General features: G+C 45.3%; 14 non-coding genes across 14 annotated transcripts; all 14 read right to left on the minus strand.

Annotated features, from left to right (window-relative positions):
• Nucleotides 1–1,026: 1,026 nt before the first annotated feature.
• On the minus strand, nt 1,027–1,217 carry LOC141208357 (U2 spliceosomal RNA). Its single transcript, XR_012278589.1, has one exon. It is a non-coding gene; the product is annotated as a U2 spliceosomal RNA (small nuclear RNA).
• Nucleotides 1,218–2,337: 1,120 nt separating this feature from the next.
• On the minus strand, nt 2,338–2,528 carry LOC141210218 (U2 spliceosomal RNA). The gene has a single exon (XR_012280392.1). It is a non-coding gene; the product is annotated as a U2 spliceosomal RNA (small nuclear RNA).
• A 1,120-nt stretch (nt 2,529–3,648) lies between these two features.
• On the minus strand, nt 3,649–3,839 carry LOC141208358 (U2 spliceosomal RNA). Its single transcript, XR_012278590.1, has one exon. It is a non-coding gene; the product is annotated as a U2 spliceosomal RNA (small nuclear RNA).
• Nucleotides 3,840–4,959: 1,120 nt separating this feature from the next.
• On the minus strand, nt 4,960–5,150 carry LOC141208359 (U2 spliceosomal RNA). Its single transcript, XR_012278591.1, has one exon. It is a non-coding gene; the product is annotated as a U2 spliceosomal RNA (small nuclear RNA).
• A 1,121-nt stretch (nt 5,151–6,271) lies between these two features.
• LOC141208360 (U2 spliceosomal RNA) lies at nt 6,272–6,462 on the minus strand. Its single transcript, XR_012278592.1, has one exon. It is a non-coding gene; the product is annotated as a U2 spliceosomal RNA (small nuclear RNA).
• A 1,120-nt stretch (nt 6,463–7,582) lies between these two features.
• Nucleotides 7,583–7,773, minus strand: LOC141208362 (U2 spliceosomal RNA). The gene has a single exon (XR_012278594.1). It is a non-coding gene; the product is annotated as a U2 spliceosomal RNA (small nuclear RNA).
• A 1,121-nt stretch (nt 7,774–8,894) lies between these two features.
• On the minus strand, nt 8,895–9,085 carry LOC141208363 (U2 spliceosomal RNA). Its single transcript, XR_012278595.1, has one exon. It is a non-coding gene; the product is annotated as a U2 spliceosomal RNA (small nuclear RNA).
• A 1,120-nt stretch (nt 9,086–10,205) lies between these two features.
• Nucleotides 10,206–10,396, minus strand: LOC141208364 (U2 spliceosomal RNA). Its single transcript, XR_012278596.1, has one exon. It is a non-coding gene; the product is annotated as a U2 spliceosomal RNA (small nuclear RNA).
• A 1,120-nt stretch (nt 10,397–11,516) lies between these two features.
• On the minus strand, nt 11,517–11,707 carry LOC141208365 (U2 spliceosomal RNA). The gene has a single exon (XR_012278597.1). It is a non-coding gene; the product is annotated as a U2 spliceosomal RNA (small nuclear RNA).
• A 1,121-nt stretch (nt 11,708–12,828) lies between these two features.
• On the minus strand, nt 12,829–13,019 carry LOC141208366 (U2 spliceosomal RNA). The gene has a single exon (XR_012278598.1). It is a non-coding gene; the product is annotated as a U2 spliceosomal RNA (small nuclear RNA).
• Nucleotides 13,020–14,144: 1,125 nt separating this feature from the next.
• Nucleotides 14,145–14,335, minus strand: LOC141208367 (U2 spliceosomal RNA). Its single transcript, XR_012278599.1, has one exon. It is a non-coding gene; the product is annotated as a U2 spliceosomal RNA (small nuclear RNA).
• Nucleotides 14,336–15,458: 1,123 nt separating this feature from the next.
• On the minus strand, nt 15,459–15,649 carry LOC141210354 (U2 spliceosomal RNA). The gene has a single exon (XR_012280526.1). It is a non-coding gene; the product is annotated as a U2 spliceosomal RNA (small nuclear RNA).
• Nucleotides 15,650–16,770: 1,121 nt separating this feature from the next.
• LOC141208368 (U2 spliceosomal RNA) lies at nt 16,771–16,961 on the minus strand. Its single transcript, XR_012278600.1, has one exon. It is a non-coding gene; the product is annotated as a U2 spliceosomal RNA (small nuclear RNA).
• Nucleotides 16,962–18,078: 1,117 nt separating this feature from the next.
• On the minus strand, nt 18,079–18,269 carry LOC141208369 (U2 spliceosomal RNA). Its single transcript, XR_012278601.1, has one exon. It is a non-coding gene; the product is annotated as a U2 spliceosomal RNA (small nuclear RNA).
• Nucleotides 18,270–18,696: the final 427 nt, after the last annotated feature.

Here is an 18,696-nt window from a genome sequence, read left to right on the forward strand (position 1 = left end):
CAACCTCTAGATCCCTCACATGCCTGCACTTTTCGGCTTGCTGCTGCTGCAATCCACGCGTTTTAGATCTGCATAACTCCACCTCTTTTAGCACAGTACCCTCAACCCCCGGCTGTTCCCACCCGCCTCAACACCGTTGGAAGGGAGGAGAACCAATTAAGGCGGGGGGGGGGGGGTGGAACGAGCAGCTGTCTACCCTTAGCAGGAGGGTTGCTGATTAATTACCTCTCCTGCTGCTGCTGCTGCTGGCTGTCCAGCAGCAGACTGAAGGTGGCTGCTGCTGTGCGCAGGTATATAAAGGCTCAGAGCCTATTATGACACGCGCAGCCAGCGTTCCATTGCCACATTCCGTCTACTGCAGGCGGGATACCTGGATGGCTGAATGTCACTGAGAAGCTCACAGAGACCGCCATAAGCAACAGTTTAAAAGAATGCCACAGACTAATCAACCAAACTTTTTGGGTTGGTTTCTCTTTTATAGTCTGCAGGCATTAAATGAAAGAAGTCAGTGTTCCAGCAGAGGGAGACAATGTTTCAGAAAAGGCATTGTAGCAAACCAAAAAAGAAATTTTAAGCGCAGCAGAGTAACCAGCTCACATACCTGTTAGCTCAGGTGAGTTTAAAAGGCTGCTGTTGATAACAAGGGCATTTGCTAAATAGATGGTGTGTGTGCAACAATATACTGAAAGGTCAATTATATTGTGCAGCTTATCTCACCACCTGTAGTTATTTAGGTGAAAGCTCCAAAATGCTTGCCTAATATGTCTGTTTATCCAAAAGGAAGTATAGAGGGAGAGCTAGATAGATAGCATTGCATTACATTACATTACATGGCAATGCAATGCACAGTTGCTGAAGTTGAACCAAAATGAGCTTGTCATCTGGCTTCTGCAACTTTTAACATGAAAAATCCAATGAGGAGAAGAAAAGCAAAGCCAAAGAGTCCATCCCAAAATCCGACAAACAAGCAAAATGAACAAAAAGCATTGAATTCAATTCTTTCTGATTTTAGAAACTGCATTAAAGAAGGGGTGCACCGGTCCTGGAGATACTGCAATACCAGGTCAATGCGTGGAGTGGACAGAGCAAGCTCTTTTTCCATCTCCCTGTTCTAAAAATCCATTTAATATATGGTCCCCAGATAGGGGACGTATCAGATATTAAACTGATAAGAACAGATACTACACTTGATCTTAGCCAAAAGGCCGAGAAGCGATAACCAGAATTGGTTTCCGACTACGGTGCCACCCAAGGATTCTGAAAAGTCCATTTGTGGAGATGGCCACCTGGACTCCCGTAAAGAAGACATGCTGTCAACCTCTAGATCCCTCACATGCCTGCACTTTTCGGCTTGCTGCTGCTGCAATCCACGCGTTTTAGATCTGCATAACTCCACCTCTTTTAGCACAGTACCCTCAACCCCCGGCTGTTCCCACCCGCCTCAACACCGTTGGAAGGGAGGAGAACCAATTAAGGCGGGGGGGGGGTGGAACGAGCAGCTGTCTACCCTTAGCAGGAGGGTTGCTGATTAATTACCTCTCCTGCTGCTGCTGCTGCTGGCTGTCCAGCAGCAGACTGAAGGTGGCTGCTGCTGTGCGCAGGTATATAAAGGCTCAGAGCCTATTATGACACGCGCAGCCAGCGTTCCATTGCCACATTCCGTCTACTGCAGGCGGGATACCTGGATGGCTGAATGTCACTGAGAAGCTCACAGAGACCGCCATAAGCAACAGTTTAAAAGAATGCCACAGACTAATCAACCAAACTTTTTGGGTTGGCTTCTCTTTTATAGTCTGCAGGCATTAAATGAAAGAAGTCAGTGTTCCAGCAGAGGGAGACAACGTTTCAGAAAAGGCATTGTAGCAAACCAAAAAAGAAATTTTAAGCGCAGCAGAGTAACCAGCTCACATACCTGTTAGCTCAGGTGAGTTTAAAAGGCTGCTGTTGATAACAAGGGCATTTGCTAAATAGATGGTGTGTGTGCAACAATATACTGAAAGGTCAATTATATTGTGCAGCTTATCTCACCACCTGTAGTTATTTAGGTGAAAGCTCCAAAATGCTTGCCTAATATGTCTGTTTATCCAAAAGGAAGTATAGAGGGAGAGCTAGATAGATAGCATTGCATTACATTACATTACATGGCAATGCAATGCACAGTTGCTGAAGTTGAACCAAAATGAGCTTGTCATCTGGCTTCTGCAACTTTTAACATGAAAAATCCAATGAGGAGAAGAAAAGCAAAGCCAAAGAGTCCATCCCAAAATCCGACAAACAAGCAAAATGAACAAAAAGCATTGAATTCAATTCTTTCTGATTTTAGAAACTGCATTAAAGAAGGGGTGCACCGGTCCTGGAGATACTGCAATACCAGGTCAATGCGTGGAGTGGACAGAGCAAGCTGTTTTTCCATCTCCCTGTTCTAAAAATCCATTTAATATATGGTCCCCAGATAGGGGACGTATCAGATATTAAACTGATAAGAACAGATACTACACTTGATCTTAGCCAAAAGGCCGAGAAGCGATAACCAGAATTGGTTTCCGACTACGGTGCCACCCAAGGATTCTGAAAAGTCCATTTGTGGAGATGGCCACCTGGACTCCCGTTAAGAAGACATGCTGTCAACCTCTAGATCCCTCACATGCCTGCACTTTTCGGCTTGCTGCTGCTGCAATCCACGCGTTTTAGATCTGCATAACTCCACCTCTTTTAGCACAGTACCCTCAACCCCCGGCTGTTCCCACCCGCCTCAACACCGTTGGAAGGGAGGAGAACCAATTAAGGCGGGGGGGGGGTGGAACGAGCAGCTGTCTACCCTTAGCAGGAGGGTTGCTGATTAATTACCTCTCCTGCTGCTGCTGCTGCTGGCTGTCCAGCAGCAGACTGAAGGTGGCTGCTGCTGTGCGCAGGTATATAAAGGCTCAGAGCCTATTATGACACGCGCAGCCAGCGTTCCATTGCCACATTCCGTCAACTGCAGGCGGGATACCTGGATGGCTGAATGTCACTGAGAAGCTCACAGAGACCGCCATAAGCAACAGTTTAAAAGAATGCCACAGACTAATCAACCAAACTTTTTGGGTTGGTTTCTCTTTTATAGTCTGCAGGCATTAAATGAAAGAAGTCAGTGTTCCAGCAGAGGGAGACAACGTTTCAGAAAAGGCATTGTAGCAAACCAAAAAAGAAATTTTAAGCGCAGCAGAGTAACCAGCTCACATACCTGTTAGCTCAGGTGAGTTTAAAAGGCTGCTGTTGATAACAAGGGCATTTGCTAAATAGATGGTGTGTGTGCAACAATATACTGAAAGGTCAATTATATTGTGCAGCTTATCTCACCACCTGTAGTTATTTAGGTGAAAGCTCCAAAATGCTTGCCTAATATGTCTGTTTATCCAAAAGGAAGTATAGAGGGAGAGTTAGATAGATAGCATTGCATTACATTACATTACATGGCAATGCAATGCACAGTTGCTGAAGTTGAACCAAAATGAGCTTGTCATCTGGCTTCTGCAACTTTTAACATGAAAAATCCAATGAGGAGAAGAAAAGCAAAGCCAAAGAGTCCATCCCAAAATCCGACAAACAAGCAAAATGAACAAAAAGCATTGAATTCAATTCTTTCTGATTTTAGAAACTGCATTAAAGAAGGGGTGCACCGGTCCTGGAGATACTGCAATACCAGGTCAATGCGTGGAGTGGACAGAGCAAGCTCTTTTTCCATCTCCCTGTTCTAAAAATCCATTTAATATATGGTCCCCAGATAGGGGACGTATCAGATATTAAACTGATAAGAACAGATACTACACTTGATCTTAGCCAAAAGGCCGAGAAGCGATAACCAGAATTGGTTTCCGACTACGGTGCCACCCAAGGATTCTGAAAAGTCCATTTGTGGAGATGGCCACCTGGACTCCCGTTAAGAAGACATGCTGTCAACCTCTAGATCCCTCACATGCCTGCACTTTTCGGCTTGCTGCTGCTGCAATCCACGCGTTTTAGATCTGCATAACTCCACCTCTTTTAGCACAGTACCCTCAACCCCCGGCTGTTCCCACCCGCCTCAACACCGTTGGAAGGGAGGAGAACCAATTAAGGCGGGGGGGGGGTGGAACGAGCAGCTGTCTACCCTTAGCAGGAGGGTTGCTGATTAATTACCTCTCCTGCTGCTGCTGCTGCTGGCTGTCCAGCAGCAGACTGAAGGTGGCTGCTGCTGTGCGCAGGTATATAAAGGCTCAGAGCCTATTATGACACGCGCAGCCAGCGTTCCATTGCCACATTCCGTCTACTGCAGGCGGGATACCTGGATGGCTGAATGTCACTGAGAAGCTCACAGAGACCGCCATAAGCAACAGTTTAAAAGAATGCCACAGACTAATCAACCAAACTTTTTGGGTTGGTTTCTCTTTTATAGTCTGCAGGCATTAAATGAAAGAAGTCAGTGTTCCAGCAGAGGGAGACAACGTTTCAGAAAAGGCATTGTAGCAAACCAAAAAAGAAATTTTAAGCGCAGCAGAGTAACCAGCTCACATACCTGTTAGCTCAGGTGAGTTTAAAAGGCTGCTGTTGATAACAAGGGCATTTGCTAAATAGATGGTGTGTGTGCAACAATATACTGAAAGGTCAATTATATTGTGCAGCTTATCTCACCACCTGTAGTTATTTAGGTGAAAGCTCCAAAATGCTTGCCTAATATGTCTGTTTATCCAAAAGGAAGTATAGAGGGAGAGCTAGATAGATAGCATTGCATTACATTACATTACATGGCAATGCAATGCACAGTTGCTGAAGTTGAACCAAAATGAGCTTGTCATCTGGCTTCTGCAACTTTTAACATGAAAAATCCAATGAGGAGAAGAAAAGCAAAGCCAAAGAGTCCATCCCAAAATCCGACAAACAAGCAAAATGAACAAAAAGCATTGAATTCAATTCTTTCTGATTTTAGAAACTGCATTAAAGAAGGGGTGCACCGGTCCTGGAGATACTGCAATACCAGGTCAATGCGTGGAGTGGACAGAGCAAGCTCTTTTTCCATCTCCCTGTTCTAAAAATCCATTTAATATATGGTCCCCAGATAGGGGACGTATCAGATATTAAACTGATAAGAACAGATACTACACTTGATCTTAGCCAAAAGGCCGAGAAGCGATAACCAGAATTGGTTTCCGACTACGGTGCCACCCAAGGATTCTGAAAAGTCCATTTGTGGAGATGGCCACCTGGACTCCCGTTAAGAAGACATGCTGTCAACCTCTAGATCCCTCACATGCCTGCACTTTTCGGCTTGCTGCTGCTGCAATCCACGCGTTTTAGATCTGCATAACTCCACCTCTTTTAGCACAGTACCCTCAACCCCCGGCTGTTCCCACCCGCCTCAACACCGTTGGAAGGGAGGAGAACCAATTAAGGCGGGGGGGGGGGTGGAACGAGCAGCTGTCTACCCTTAGCAGGAGGGTTGCTGATTAATTACCTCTCCTGCTGCTGCTGCTGCTGGCTGTCCAGCAGCAGACTGAAGGTGGCTGCTGCTGTGCGCAGGTATATAAAGGCTCAGAGCCTATTATGACACGCGCAGCCAGCGTTCCATTGCCACATTCCGTCTACTGCAGGCGGGATACCTGGATGGCTGAATGTCACTGAGAAGCTCACAGAGACCGCCATAAGCAACAGTTTAAAATAATGCCACAGACTAATCAACCAAACTTTTTGGGTTGGTTTCTCTTTTATAGTCTGCAGGCATTAAATGAAAGAAGTCAGTGTTCCAGCAGAGGGAGACAACGTTTCAGAAAAGGCATTGTAGCAAACCAAAAAAGAAATTTTAAGCGCAGCAGAGTAACCAGCTCACATACCTGTTAGCTCAGGTGAGTTTAAAAGGCTGCTGTTGATAACAAGGGCATTTGCTAAATAGATGGTGTGTGTGCAACAATATACTGCAAGGTCAATTATATTGTGCAGCTTATCTCACCACCTGTAGTTATTTAGGTGAAAGCTCCAAAATGCTTGCCTAATATGTCTGTTTATCCAAAAGGAAGTATAGAGGGAGAGCTAGATAGATAGCATTGCATTACATTACATTACATGGCAATGCAATGCAAAGTTGCTGAAGTTGAACCAAAATGAGCTTGTCATCTGGCTTCTGCAACTTTTAACATGAAAAATCCAATGAGGAGAAGAAAAGCAAAGCCAAAGAGTCCATCCCAAAATCCGACAAACAAGCAAAATGAACAAAAAGCATTGAATTCAATTCTTTCTGATTTTAGAAACTGCATTAAAGAAGGGGTGCACCGGTCCTGGAGATACTGCAATACCAGGTCAATGCGTGGAGTGGACAGAGCAAGCTCTTTTTCCATCTCCCTGTTCTAAAAATCCATTTAATATATGGTCCCCAGATAGGGGACGTATCAGATATTAAACTGATAAGAACAGATACTACACTTGATCTTAGCCAAAAGGCCGAGAAGCGATAACCAGAATTGGTTTCCGACTACGGTGCCACCCAAGGATTCTGAAAAGTCCATTTGTGGAGATGGCCACCTGGACTCCCGTTAAGAAGACATGCTGTCAACCTCTAGATCCCTCACATGCCTGCACTTTTCGGCTTGCTGCTGCTGCAATCCACGCGTTTTAGATCTGCATAACTCCACCTCTTTTAGCACAGTACCCTCAACCCCCGGCTGTTCCCACCCGCCTCAACACCGTTGGAAGGGAGGAGAACCAATTAAGGCGGGGGGGGGGTGGAACGAGCAGCTGTCTACCCTTAGCAGGAGGGTTGCTGATTAATTACCTCTCCTGCTGCTGCTGCTGCTGGCTGTCCAGCAGCAGACTGAAGGTGGCTGCTGCTGTGCGCAGGTATATAAAGGCTCAGAGCCTATTATGACACGCGCAGCCAGCGTTCCATTGCCACATTCCGTCTACTGCAGGCGGGATACCTGGATGGCTGAATGTCACTGAGAAGCTCACAGAGACCGCCATAAGCAACAGTTTAAAAGAATGCCACAGACTAATCAACCAAACTTTTTGGGTTGGTTTCTCTTTTATAGTCTGCAGGCATTAAATGAAAGAAGTCAGTGTTCCAGCAGAGGGAGACAACGTTTCAGAAAAGGCATTGTAGCAAACCAAAAAAGAAATTTTAAGCGCAGCAGAGTAACCAGCTCACATACCTGTTAGCTCAGGTGAGTTTAAAAGGCTGCTGTTGATAACAAGGGCATTTGCTAAATAGATGGTGTGTGTGCAACAATATACTGAAAGGTCAATTATATTGTGCAGCTTATCTCACCACCTGTAGTTATTTAGGTGAAAGCTCCAAAATGCTTGCCTACTATGTCTGTTTATCCAAAAGGAAGTATAGAGGGAGAGCTAGATAGATAGCATTGCATTACATTACATTACATGGCAATGCAATGCACAGTTGCTGAAGTTGAACCAAAATGAGCTTGTCATCTGGCTTCTGCAACTTTTAACATGAAAAATCCAATGAGGAGAAGAAAAGCAAAGCCAAAGAGTCCATCCCAAAATCCGACAAACAAGCAAAATGAACAAAAAGCATTGAATTCAATTCTTTCTGATTTTAGAAACTGCATTAAAGAAGGGGTGCACCGGTCCTGGAGATACTGCAATACCAGGTCAATGCGTGGAGTGGACAGAGCAAGCTCTTTTTCCATCTCCCTGTTCTAAAAATCCATTTAATATATGGTCCCCAGATAGGGGACGTATCAGATATTAAACTGATAAGAACAGATACTACACTTGATCTTAGCCAAAAGGCCGAGAAGCGATAACCAGAATTGGTTTCCGACTACGGTGCCACCCAAGGATTCTGAAAAGTCCATTTGTGGAGATGGCCACCTGGACTCCCGTTAAGAAGACATGCTGTCAACCTCTAGATCCCTCACATGCCTGCACTTTTCGGCTTGCTGCTGCTGCAATCCACGCGTTTTAGATCTGCATAACTCCACCTCTTTTAGCACAGTACCCTCAACCCCCGGCTGTTCCCACCCGCCTCAACACCGTTGGAAGGGAGGAGAACCAATTAAGGCGGGGGGGGGGTTGGAACGAGCAGCTGTCTACCCTTAGCAGGAGGGTTGCTGATTAATTACCTCTCCTGCTGCTGCTGCTGCTGGCTGTCCAGCAGCAGACTGAAGGTGGCTGCTGCTGTGCGCAGGTATATAAAGGCTCAGAGCCTATTATGACACGCGCAGCCAGCGTTCCATTGCCACATTCCGTCTACTGCAGGCGGGATACCTGGATGGCTGAATGTCACTGAGAAGCTCACAGAGACCGCCATAAGCAACAGTTTAAAAGAATGCCACAGACTAATCAACCAAACTTTTTGGGTTGGTTTCTCTTTTATAGTCTGCAGGCATTAAATGAAAGAAGTCAGTGTTCCAGCAGAGGGAGACAACGTTTCAGAAAAGGCATTGTAGCAAACCAAAAAAGAAATTTTAAGCGCAGCAGAGTAACCAGCTCACATACCTGTTAGCTCAGGTGAGTTTAAAAGGCTGCTGTTGATAACAAGGGCATTTGCTAAATAGATGGTGTGTGTGCAACAATATACTGAAAGGTCAATTATATTGTGCAGCTTATCTCACCACCTGTAGTTATTTAGGTGAAAGCTCCAAAATGCTTGCCTAATATGTCTGTTTATCCAAAAGGAAGTATAGAGGGAGGGCTAGATAGATAGCATTGCATTACATTACATTACATGGCAATGCAATGCACAGTTGCTGAAGTTGAACCAAAATGAGCTTGTCATCTGGCTTCTGCAACTTTTAACATGAAAAATCCAATGAGGAGAAGAAAAGCAAAGCCAAAGAGTCCATCCCAAAATCCGACAAACAAGCAAAATGAACAAAAAGCATTGAATTCAATTCTTTCTGATTTTAGAAACTGCATTAAAGAAGGGGTGCACCGGTCCTGGAGATACTGCAATACCAGGTCAATGCGTGGAGTGGACAGAGCAAGCTCTTTTTCCATCTCCCTGTTCTAAAAATCCATTTAATATATGGTCCCCAGATAGGGGACGTATCAGATATTAAACTGATAAGAACAGATACTACACTTGATCTTAGCCAAAAGGCCGAGAAGCGATAACCAGAATTGGTTTCCGACTACGGTGCCACCCAAGGATTCTGAAAAGTCCATTTGTGGAGATGGCCACCTGGACTCCCGTTAAGAAGACATGCTGTCAACCTCTAGATCCCTCATATGCCTGCACTTTTCGGCTTGCTGCTTCTGCAATCCACGCGTTTTAGATCTGCATAACTCCACCTCTTTTAGCACAGTACCCTCAACCCCCGGCTGTTCCCACCCGCCTCAACACCGTTGGAAGGGAGGAGAACCAATTAAGGCGGGGGGGGGGTGGAACGAGCAGCTGTCTACCCTTAGCAGGAGGGTTGCTGATTAATTACCTCTCCTGCTGCTGCTGCTGCTGGCTGTCCAGCAGCAGACTGAAGGTGGCTGCTGCTGTGCGCAGGTATATAAAGGCTCAGAGCCTATTATGACACGCGCAGCCAGCGTTCCATTGCCACATTCCGTCTACTGCAGGCGGGATACCTGGATGGCTGAATGTCACTGAGAAGCTCACAGAGACCGCCATAAGCAACAGTTTAAAAGAATGCCACAGACTAATCAACCAAACTTTTTGGGTTGGTTTCTCTTTTATAGTCTGCAGGCATTAAATGAAAGAAGTCAGTGTTCCAGCAGAGGGAGACAACGTTTCAGAAAAGGCATTGTAGCAAACCAAAAAAGAAATTTTAAGCGCAGCAGAGTAACCAGCTCACATACCTGTTAGCTCAGGTGAGTTTAAAAGGCTGCTGTTGATAACAAGGGCATTTGCTAAATAGATGGTGTGTGTGCAACAATATACTGAAAGGTCAATTATATTGTGCAGCTTATCTCACCACCTGTAGTTATTTAGGTGAAAGCTCCAAAATGCTTGCCTAATATGTCTGTTTATCCAAAAGGAAGTATAGAGGGAGGGCTAGATAGATAGCATTGCATTACATTACATTACATGGCAATGCAATGCACAGTTGCTGAAGTTGAACCAAAATGAGCTTGTCATCTGGCTTCTGCAACTTTTAACATGAAAAATCCAATGAGGAGAAGAAAAGCAAAGCCAAAGAGTCCATCCCAAAATCCGACAAACAAGCAAAATGAACAAAAAGCATTGAATTCAATTCTTTCTGATTTTAGAAACTGCATTAAAGAAGGGGTGCACCGGTCCTGGAGATACTGCAATACCAGGTCAATGCGTGGAGTGGACAGAGCAAGCTCTTTTTCCATCTCCCTGTTCTAAAAATCCATTTAATATATGGTCCCCAGATAGGGGACGTATCAGATATTAAACTGATAAGAACAGATACTACACTTGATCTTAGCCAAAAGGCCGAGAAGCGATAACCAGAATTGGTTTCCGACTACGGTGCCACCCAAGGATTCTGAAAAGTCCATTTGTGGAGATGGCCACCTGGACTCCCGTTAAGAAGACATGCTGTCAACCTCTAGATCCCTCATATGCCTGCACTTTTCGGCTTGCTGCTTCTGCAATCCACGCGTTTTAGATCTGCATAACTCCACCTCTTTTAGCACAGTACCCTCAACCCCCGGCTGTTCCCACCCGCCTCAACACCGTTGGAAGGGAGGAGAACCAATTAAGGCGGGGGGGGGGTGGAACGAGCAGCTGTCTACCCTTAGCAGGAGGGTTGCTGATTAATTACCTCTCCTGCTGCTGCTGCTGCTGACTGTCCAGCAGCAGACTGAAGGTGGCTACTGCTGTGCGCAGGTATATAAAGGCTCAGAGCCTATTATGACACGCGCAGCCAGCGTTCCATTGCCACATTCCGTCTACTGCAGGCGGGATACCTGGATGGCTGAATGTCACTGAGAAGCTCACAGAGACCGCCATAAGCAACAGTTTAAAAGAATGCCACAGACTAATCAACCAAACTTTTTGAGTTGGTTTCTCTTTTATAGTCTGCAGGCATTAAATGAAAGAAGTCAGTGTTCCAGCAGAGGGAGACAACGTTTCAGAAAAGGCATTGTAGCAAACCAAAAAAGAAATTTTAAGCGCAGCAGAGTAACCAGCTCACATACCTGTTAGCTCAGGTGAGTTTAAAAGGCTGCTGTTGATAACAAGGGCATTTGCTAAATAGATGGTGTGTGTGCAACAATATACTGAAAGGTCAATTATATTGTGCAGCTTATCTCACCACCTGTAGTTATTTAGGTGAAAGCTCCAAAATGCTTGCCTAATATGTCTGTTTATCCAAAAGGAAGTATAGAGGGAGAGCTAGATAGATAGCATTGCATTACATTACATTACATGGCAATGCAATGCACAGTTGCTGAAGTTGAACCAAAATGAGCTTGTCATCTGGCTTCTGCAACTTTTAACATGAAAAATCCAATGAGGAGAAGAAAAGCAAAACCAAAGAGTCCATCCCAAAATCCGACAAACAAGCAAAATGAACAAAAAGCATTGAATTCAATTCTTTCTGATTTTAGAAACTGCATTAAAGAAGGGGTGCACCGGTCCTGGAGATACTGCAATACCAGGTCAATGCGTGGAGTGGACAGAGCAAGCTCTTTTTCCATCTCCCTGTTCTAAAAATCCATTTAATATATGGTCCCCAGATAGGGGACGTATCAGATATTAAACTGATAAGAACAGATACTACACTTGATCTTAGCCAAAAGGCCGAGAAGCGATAACCAGAATTGGTTTCCGACTACGGTGCCACCCAAGGATTCTGAAAAGTCCATTTGTGGAGATGGCCACCTGGACTCCCGTTAAGAAGACATGCTGTCAACCTCTAGATCCCTCACATGCCTGCACTTTTCGGCTTGCTGCTGCTGCAATCCACGCGTTTTAGATCTGCATAACTCCACCTCTTTTAGCACAGTACCCTCAACCCCCGGCTGTTCCCACCCGCCTCAACACCGTTGGAAGGGAGGAGAACCAATTAAGGCGGGGGGGGGGGTGGAACGAGCAGCTGTCTACCCTTAGTAGGAGGGTTGCTGATTAATTACCTCTCCTGCTGCTGCTGCTGCTGGCTGTCCAGCAGCAGACTGAAGGTGGCTGCTGCTGTGCGCAGGTATATAAAGGCTCAGAGCCTATTATGACACGCGCAGCCAGCGTTCCATTGCCACATTCCGTCTACTGCAGGCGGGATACCTGGATGGCTGAATGTCACTGAGAAGCTCACAGAGACCGCCATAAGCAACAGTTTAAAAGAATGCCACAGACTAATCAACCAAACTTTTTGGGTTGGTTTCTCTTTTATAGTCTGCAGGCATTAAATGAAAGAAGTCAGTGTTCCAGCAGAGGGAGACAACGTTTCAGAAAAGGCATTGTAGCAAACCAAAAAAGAAATTTTAAGCGCAGCAGAGTAACCAGCTCACATACCTGTTAGCTCAGGTGAGTTTAAAAGGCTGCTGTTGATAACAAGGGCATTTGCTAAATAGATGGTGTGTGTGCAACAATATACTGAAAGGTCAATTATATTGTGCAGCTTATCTCACCACCTGTAGTTATTTAGGTGAAAGCTCCAAAATGCTTGCCTAATATGTCTCTTTATCCAAAAGGAAGTATAGAGGGAGAGCTAGATAGATAGCATTGCATTACATTACATTACATGGCAATGCAATGCACAGTTGCTGAAGTTGAACCAAAATGAGCTTGTCATCTGGCTTCTGCAACTTTTAACATGAAAAATCCAATGAGGAGAAGAAAAGCAAAGCCAAAGAGTCCATCCCAAAATCCGACAAACAAGCAAAATGAACAAAAAGCATTGAATTCAATTCTTTCTGATTTTAGAAACTGCATTAAAGAAGGGGTGCACCGGTCCTGGAGATACTGCAATACCAGGTCAATGCGTGGAGTGGACAGAGCAAGCTCTTTTTCCATCTCCCTGTTCTAAAAATCCATTTAATATATGGTCCCCAGATAGGGGACGTATCAGATATTAAACTGATAAGAACAGATACTACACTTGATCTTAGCCAAAAGGCCGAGAAGCGATAACCAGAATTGGTTTCCGACTACGGTGCCACCCAAGGATTCTGAAAAGTCCATTTGTGGAGATGGCCACCTGGACTCCCGTTAAGAAGACATGCTGTCAACCTCTAGATCCCTCACATGCCTGCACTTTTCGGCTTGCTGCTGCTGCAATCCACGCGTTTTAGATCTGCATAACTCCACCTCTTTTAGCACAGTACCCTCAACCCCCGGCTGTTCCCACCCGCCTCAACACCGTTGGAAGGGAGGAGAACCAATTAAGGCGGGGGGGGGGGGGGGTGGAACGAGCAGCTGTCTACCCTTAGCAGGAGGGTTGCTGATTAATTACCTCTCCTGCTGCTGCTGCTGCTGGCTGTCCAGCAGCAGACTGAAGGTGGCTGCTGCTGTGCGCAGGTATATAAAGGCTCAGAGCCTATTATGACACGCGCAGCCAGCGTTCCGTTGCCACATTCCGTCTACTGCAGGCGGGATACCTGGATGGCTGAATGTCACTGAGAAGCTCACAGAGACCGCCATAAGCAACAGTTTAAAAGAATGCCACAGACTAATCAACCAAACTTTTTGGGTTGGTTTCTCTTTTATAGTCTGCAGGCATTAAATGAAAGAAGTCAGTGTTCCAGCAGAGGGAGACAACGTTTCAGAAAAGGCATTGTAGCAAACCAAAAAAGAAATTTTAAGCGCAGCAGAGTAACCAGCTCACATACCTGTTAGCTCAGGTGAGTTTAAAAGGCTGCTGTTGATAACAAGGGCATTTGCTAAATAGATGGTGTGTGTGCAACAATATACTGAAAGGTCAATTATATTGTGCAGCTTATCTCACCACCTGTAGTTATTTAGGTGAAAGCTCCAAAATGCTTGCCTAATATGTCTGTTTATCCAAAAGGAAGTATAGAGGGAGAGCTAGATAGATAGCATTGCATTACATTACATTACATGGCAATGCAATGCACAGTTGCTGAAGTTGAACCAAAATGAGCTTGTCATCTGGCTTCTGCAACTTTTAACATGAAAAATCCAATGAGGAGAAGAAAAGCAAAGCCAAAGAGTCCATCCCAAAATCCGACAAACAAGCAAAATGAACAAAAAGCATTGAATTCAATTCTTTCTGATTTTAGAAACTGCATTAAAGAAGGGGTGCACCGGTCCTGGAGATACTGCAATACCAGGTCAATGCGTGGAGTGGACAGAGCAAGCTCTTTTTCCATCTCCCTGTTCTAAAAATCCATTTAATATATGGTCCCCAGATAGGGGACGTATCAGATATTAAACTGATAAGAACAGATACTACACTTGATCTTAGCCAAAAGGCCGAGAAGCGATAACCAGAATTGGTTTCCGACTACGGTGCCACCCAAGAATTCTGAAAAGTCCATTTGTGGAGATAGCCACCTGGACTCCCGTTAAGAAGACATGCTGTCAACCTCTAGATCCCTCACATGCCTGCACTTTTCGGCTTGCTGCTGCTGCAATCCACGCGTTTTAGATCTGCATAACTCCACCTCTTTTAGCACAGTACCCTCAACCCCCGGCTGTTCCCACCCGCCTCAACACCATTGGAAGGGAGGAGAACCAATTAAGGCGGGGGGGGGGGGGTGGAACGAGCAGCTGTCTACCCTTAGCAGGAGGGTTGCTGATTAATTACCTCTCCTGCTGCTGCTGCTGCTGGCTGTCCAGCAGCAGACTGAAGGTGGCTGCTGCTGTGCGCAGGTATATAAAGGCTCAGAGCCTATTATGACACGCGCAGCCAGCGTTCCATTGCCACATTCCGTCTACTGCAGGCGGGATACCTGGATGGCTGAATGTCACTGAGAAGCTCACAGAGACCGCCATAAGCAACAGTTTAAAAGAATGCCACAGACTAATCAACCAAACTTTTTGGGTTGGTTTCTCTTTTATAGTCTGCAGGCATTAAATGAAAGAAGTCAGTGTTCCAGCAGAGGGAGACAACGTTTCAGAAAAGGCATTGTAGCAAACCAAAAAAGAAATTTTAAGCGCAGCAGAGTAACCAGCTCACATACCTGTTAGCTCAGGTGAGTTTAAAAGGCTGCTGTTGATAACAAGGGCATTTGCTAAATAGATGGTGTGTGTGCAACAATATACTGAAAGGTCAATTATATTGTGCAGCTTATCTCACCACCTGTAGTTATTTAGGTGAAAGCTCCAAAATGCTTGCCTAATATGTCTGTTTATCCAAAAGGAAGTATAGAGGGAGAGCTAGATAGATAGCATTGCATTACATTACATTACATGGCAATGCAATGCACAGTTGCTGAAGTTGAACCAAAATGAGCTTGTCATCTGGCTTCTGCAACTTTTAACATGAAAAATCCAATGAGGAGAAGAAAAGCAAAGCCAAACAGTCCATCCCAAAATCCGACAAACAAGCAAAATGAACAAAAAGCATTGAATTCAATTCTTTCTGATTTTAGAAACTGCATTAAAGAAGGGGTGCACCGGTCCTGGAGATACTGCAATACCAGGTCAATGCGTGGAGTGGACAGAGCAAGCTCTTTTTCCATCTCCCTGTTCTAAAAATTCATTTAATATATGGTCCCCAGATAGGGGACGTATCAGATATTAAACTGATAAGAACAGATACTACACTTGATCTTAGCCAAAATGCCGAGAAGCGATAACCAGAATTGGTTTCCGACTACGGTGCCACCCAAGGATTCTGAAAAGTCCATTTGTGGAGATGGCCACCTGGACTCCCGTTAAGAAGACATGCTGTCAACCTCTAGATCCCTCACATGCCTGCACTTTTCGGCTTGCTGCTGCTGCAATCCACGCGTTTTAGATCTGCATAACTCCACCTCTTTTAGCACAGTACCCTCAACCCCCGGCTGTTCCCACCCGCCTCAACACCGTTGGAAGGGAGGAGAACCAATTAAGGCGGGGGGGGGGGTGGAACGAGCAGCTGTCTACCCTTAGCAGGAGGGTTGCTGATTAATTACCTCTCCTGCTGCTGCTGCTGCTGGCTGTCCAGCAGCAGACTGAAGGTGGCTGCTGCTGTGCGCAGGTATATAAAGGCTCAGAGCCTATTATGACACGCGCAGCCAGCGTTCCATTGCCACATTCCGTCTACTGCAGGCGGGATACCTGGATGGCTGAATGTCACTGAGAAGCTCACAGAGACCGCCATAAGCAACAGTTTAAAAGAATGCCACAGACTAATCAACCAAACTTTTTGGGTTGGTTTCTCTTTTATAGTCTGCAGGCATTAAATGAAAGAAGTCAGTGTTCCAGCAGAGGGAGACAACGTTTCAGAAAAGGCATTGTAGCAAACCAAAAAAGAAATTTTAAGCACAGCAGAGTAACCAGCTCACATACCTGTTAGCTCAGGTGAGTTTAAAAGGCTGCTGTTGATAACAAGGGCATTTGCTAAATAGATGGTGTGTGTGCAACAATATACTGAAAGGTCAATTATATTGTGCAGCTTATCTCACCACCTGTAGTTATTTAGGTGAAAGCTCCAAAATGCTTGCCTAATATGTCTGTTTATCCAAAAGGAAGTATAGAGGGAGAGCTAGATAGATAGCATTGCATTACATTACATTACATGGCAATGCAATGCACAGTTGCTGAAGTTGAACCAAAATGAGCTTGTCATCTGGCTTCTGCAACTTTTAACATGAAAAATCCAATGAGGAGAAGAAAAGCAAAGCCAAAGAGTCCATCCCAAAATCCGGCAAACAAGCAAAATGAACAAAAAGCATTGAATTCAATTCTTTCTGATTTTAGAAACTGCATTAAAGAAGGGGTGCACCGGTCCTGGAGATACTGCAATACCAGGTCAATGCGTGGAGTGGACAGAGCAAGCTCTTTTTCCATCTCCCTGTTCTAAAAATCCATTTAATATATGGTCCCCAGATAGGGGACGTATCAGATATTAAACTGATAAGAACAGATACTACACTTGATCTTAGCCAAAAGGCCGAGAAGCGATAACCAGAATTGGTTTCCGACTACGGTGCCACCCAAGGATTCTGAAAAGTGTATTTGTGGAGATGGCCACCTGGACTCCCGTTAAGAAGACATGCTGTCAACCTCTAGATCCTTCACATGCCTGCACTTTTCTGCTTGCTGCTGCTGCAATCCACGCGTTTTAGATCTGCATAACTCCACCTCTTTTTGCACAGTACCCTCAACCCCCGGCTGTTCCCACCCGCCTCAACACCGTTGGAAGGGAGGAGAACCAATTAAGGCGGGGGGGGGGTGGAACGAGCAGCTGTCTACCCTTAGCAGGAGGGTTGCTGATTAATTACCTCTCCTGCTGCTGCTGCTGGCTGTCCAGCAGCAGACTGAAGGTGGCTGCTGCTGTGCGCAGGTATATAAAGGCTCAGAGCCTATTATGACACGCGCAGCCAGCGTTCCATTGCCACATTCCGTCTACTGCAGGCGGGATACCTGGATGGCTGAATGTCACTGAGAAGCTCACAGAGACCGCCATAAGCAACAGTTTAAAAGAATGCCACAGACTAATCAACCAAACTTTTTGGGTTGGTTTCTCTTTTATAGTCTGCAGGCATTAAATGAAAGAAGTCAGTGTTCCAGCAGAGGGAGACAACGTTTCAGAAAAGGCATTGTAGCAAACCAAAAAAGAAATTTTAAGCGCAGCAGAGTAACCAGCTCACATACCTGTTAGCTCAGGTGAGTTTAAAAGGCTGCTGTTGATAACAAGGGCATTTGCTAAATAGATGGTGTGTGTGCAACAATATACTGAAAGGTCAATTATATTGTGCAGCTTATCTCACCACCTGTAGTTATTTAGGTGAAAGCTCCAAAATGCTTGCCTAATATGTCTGTTTATCCAAAAGGAAGTATAGAGGGAGAGCTAGATAGATAGCATTGCATTACATTACATTACATGGCAATGCAATGCACAGTTGCTGAAGTTGAACCAAAATGAGCTTGTCATCTGGCTTCTGCAACTTTTAACATGAAAAATCCAATGAGGAGAAGAAAAGCAAAGCCAAAGAGTCCATCCCAAAATCCGACAAACAAGCAAAATGAACAAAAAGCATTGAATTCAATTCTTTCTGATTTTAGAAACTGCATTAAAGAAGGGGTGCACCGGTCCTGGAGATACTGCAATACCAGGTCAATGCGTGGAGTGGACAGAGCAAGCTCTTTTTCCATCTCCCTGTTCTAAAAATCCATTTAATATATGGTCCCCAGATAGGGGACGTATCAGATATTAAACTGATAAGAACAGATACTACACTTGATCTTAGCCAAAAGGCCGAGAAGCGATAACCAGAATTGGTTTCCGACTACGGTGCCACCCAAGGATTCTGAAAAGTCCATTTGTGGAGATGGCCACCTGGACTCCCGTTAAGAAGACATGCTGTCAACCTCTAGATCCCTCACATGCCTGCACTTTTCGGCTTGCTGCTGCTGCAATCCACGCGTTTTAGATCTGCATAACTCCACCTCTTTTAGCACAGTACCCTCAACCCCCGGCTGTTCCCACCCGCCTCAACACCGTTGGAAGGGAGGAGAACCAATTAAGGCGGGGGGGGGGGTGGAACGAGCAGCTGTCTACCCTTAGCAGGAGGGTTGCTGATTAATTACCTCTCCTGCTGCTGCTGCTGCTGGCTGTCCAGCAGCAGACTGAAGGTGGCTGCTGCTGTGCGCAGGTATATAAAGGCTCAGAGCCTATTATGACACGCGCAGCCAGC

This window comes from Phyllobates terribilis, unplaced genomic scaffold (assembly GCF_046119375.1).
Source record: "Phyllobates terribilis strain yellow unplaced genomic scaffold, ASM4611937v1 Scaffold_169__1_contigs__length_4117513, whole genome shotgun sequence".
Lineage (NCBI taxonomy): Eukaryota > Metazoa > Chordata > Amphibia > Anura > Dendrobatidae > Phyllobates > Phyllobates terribilis.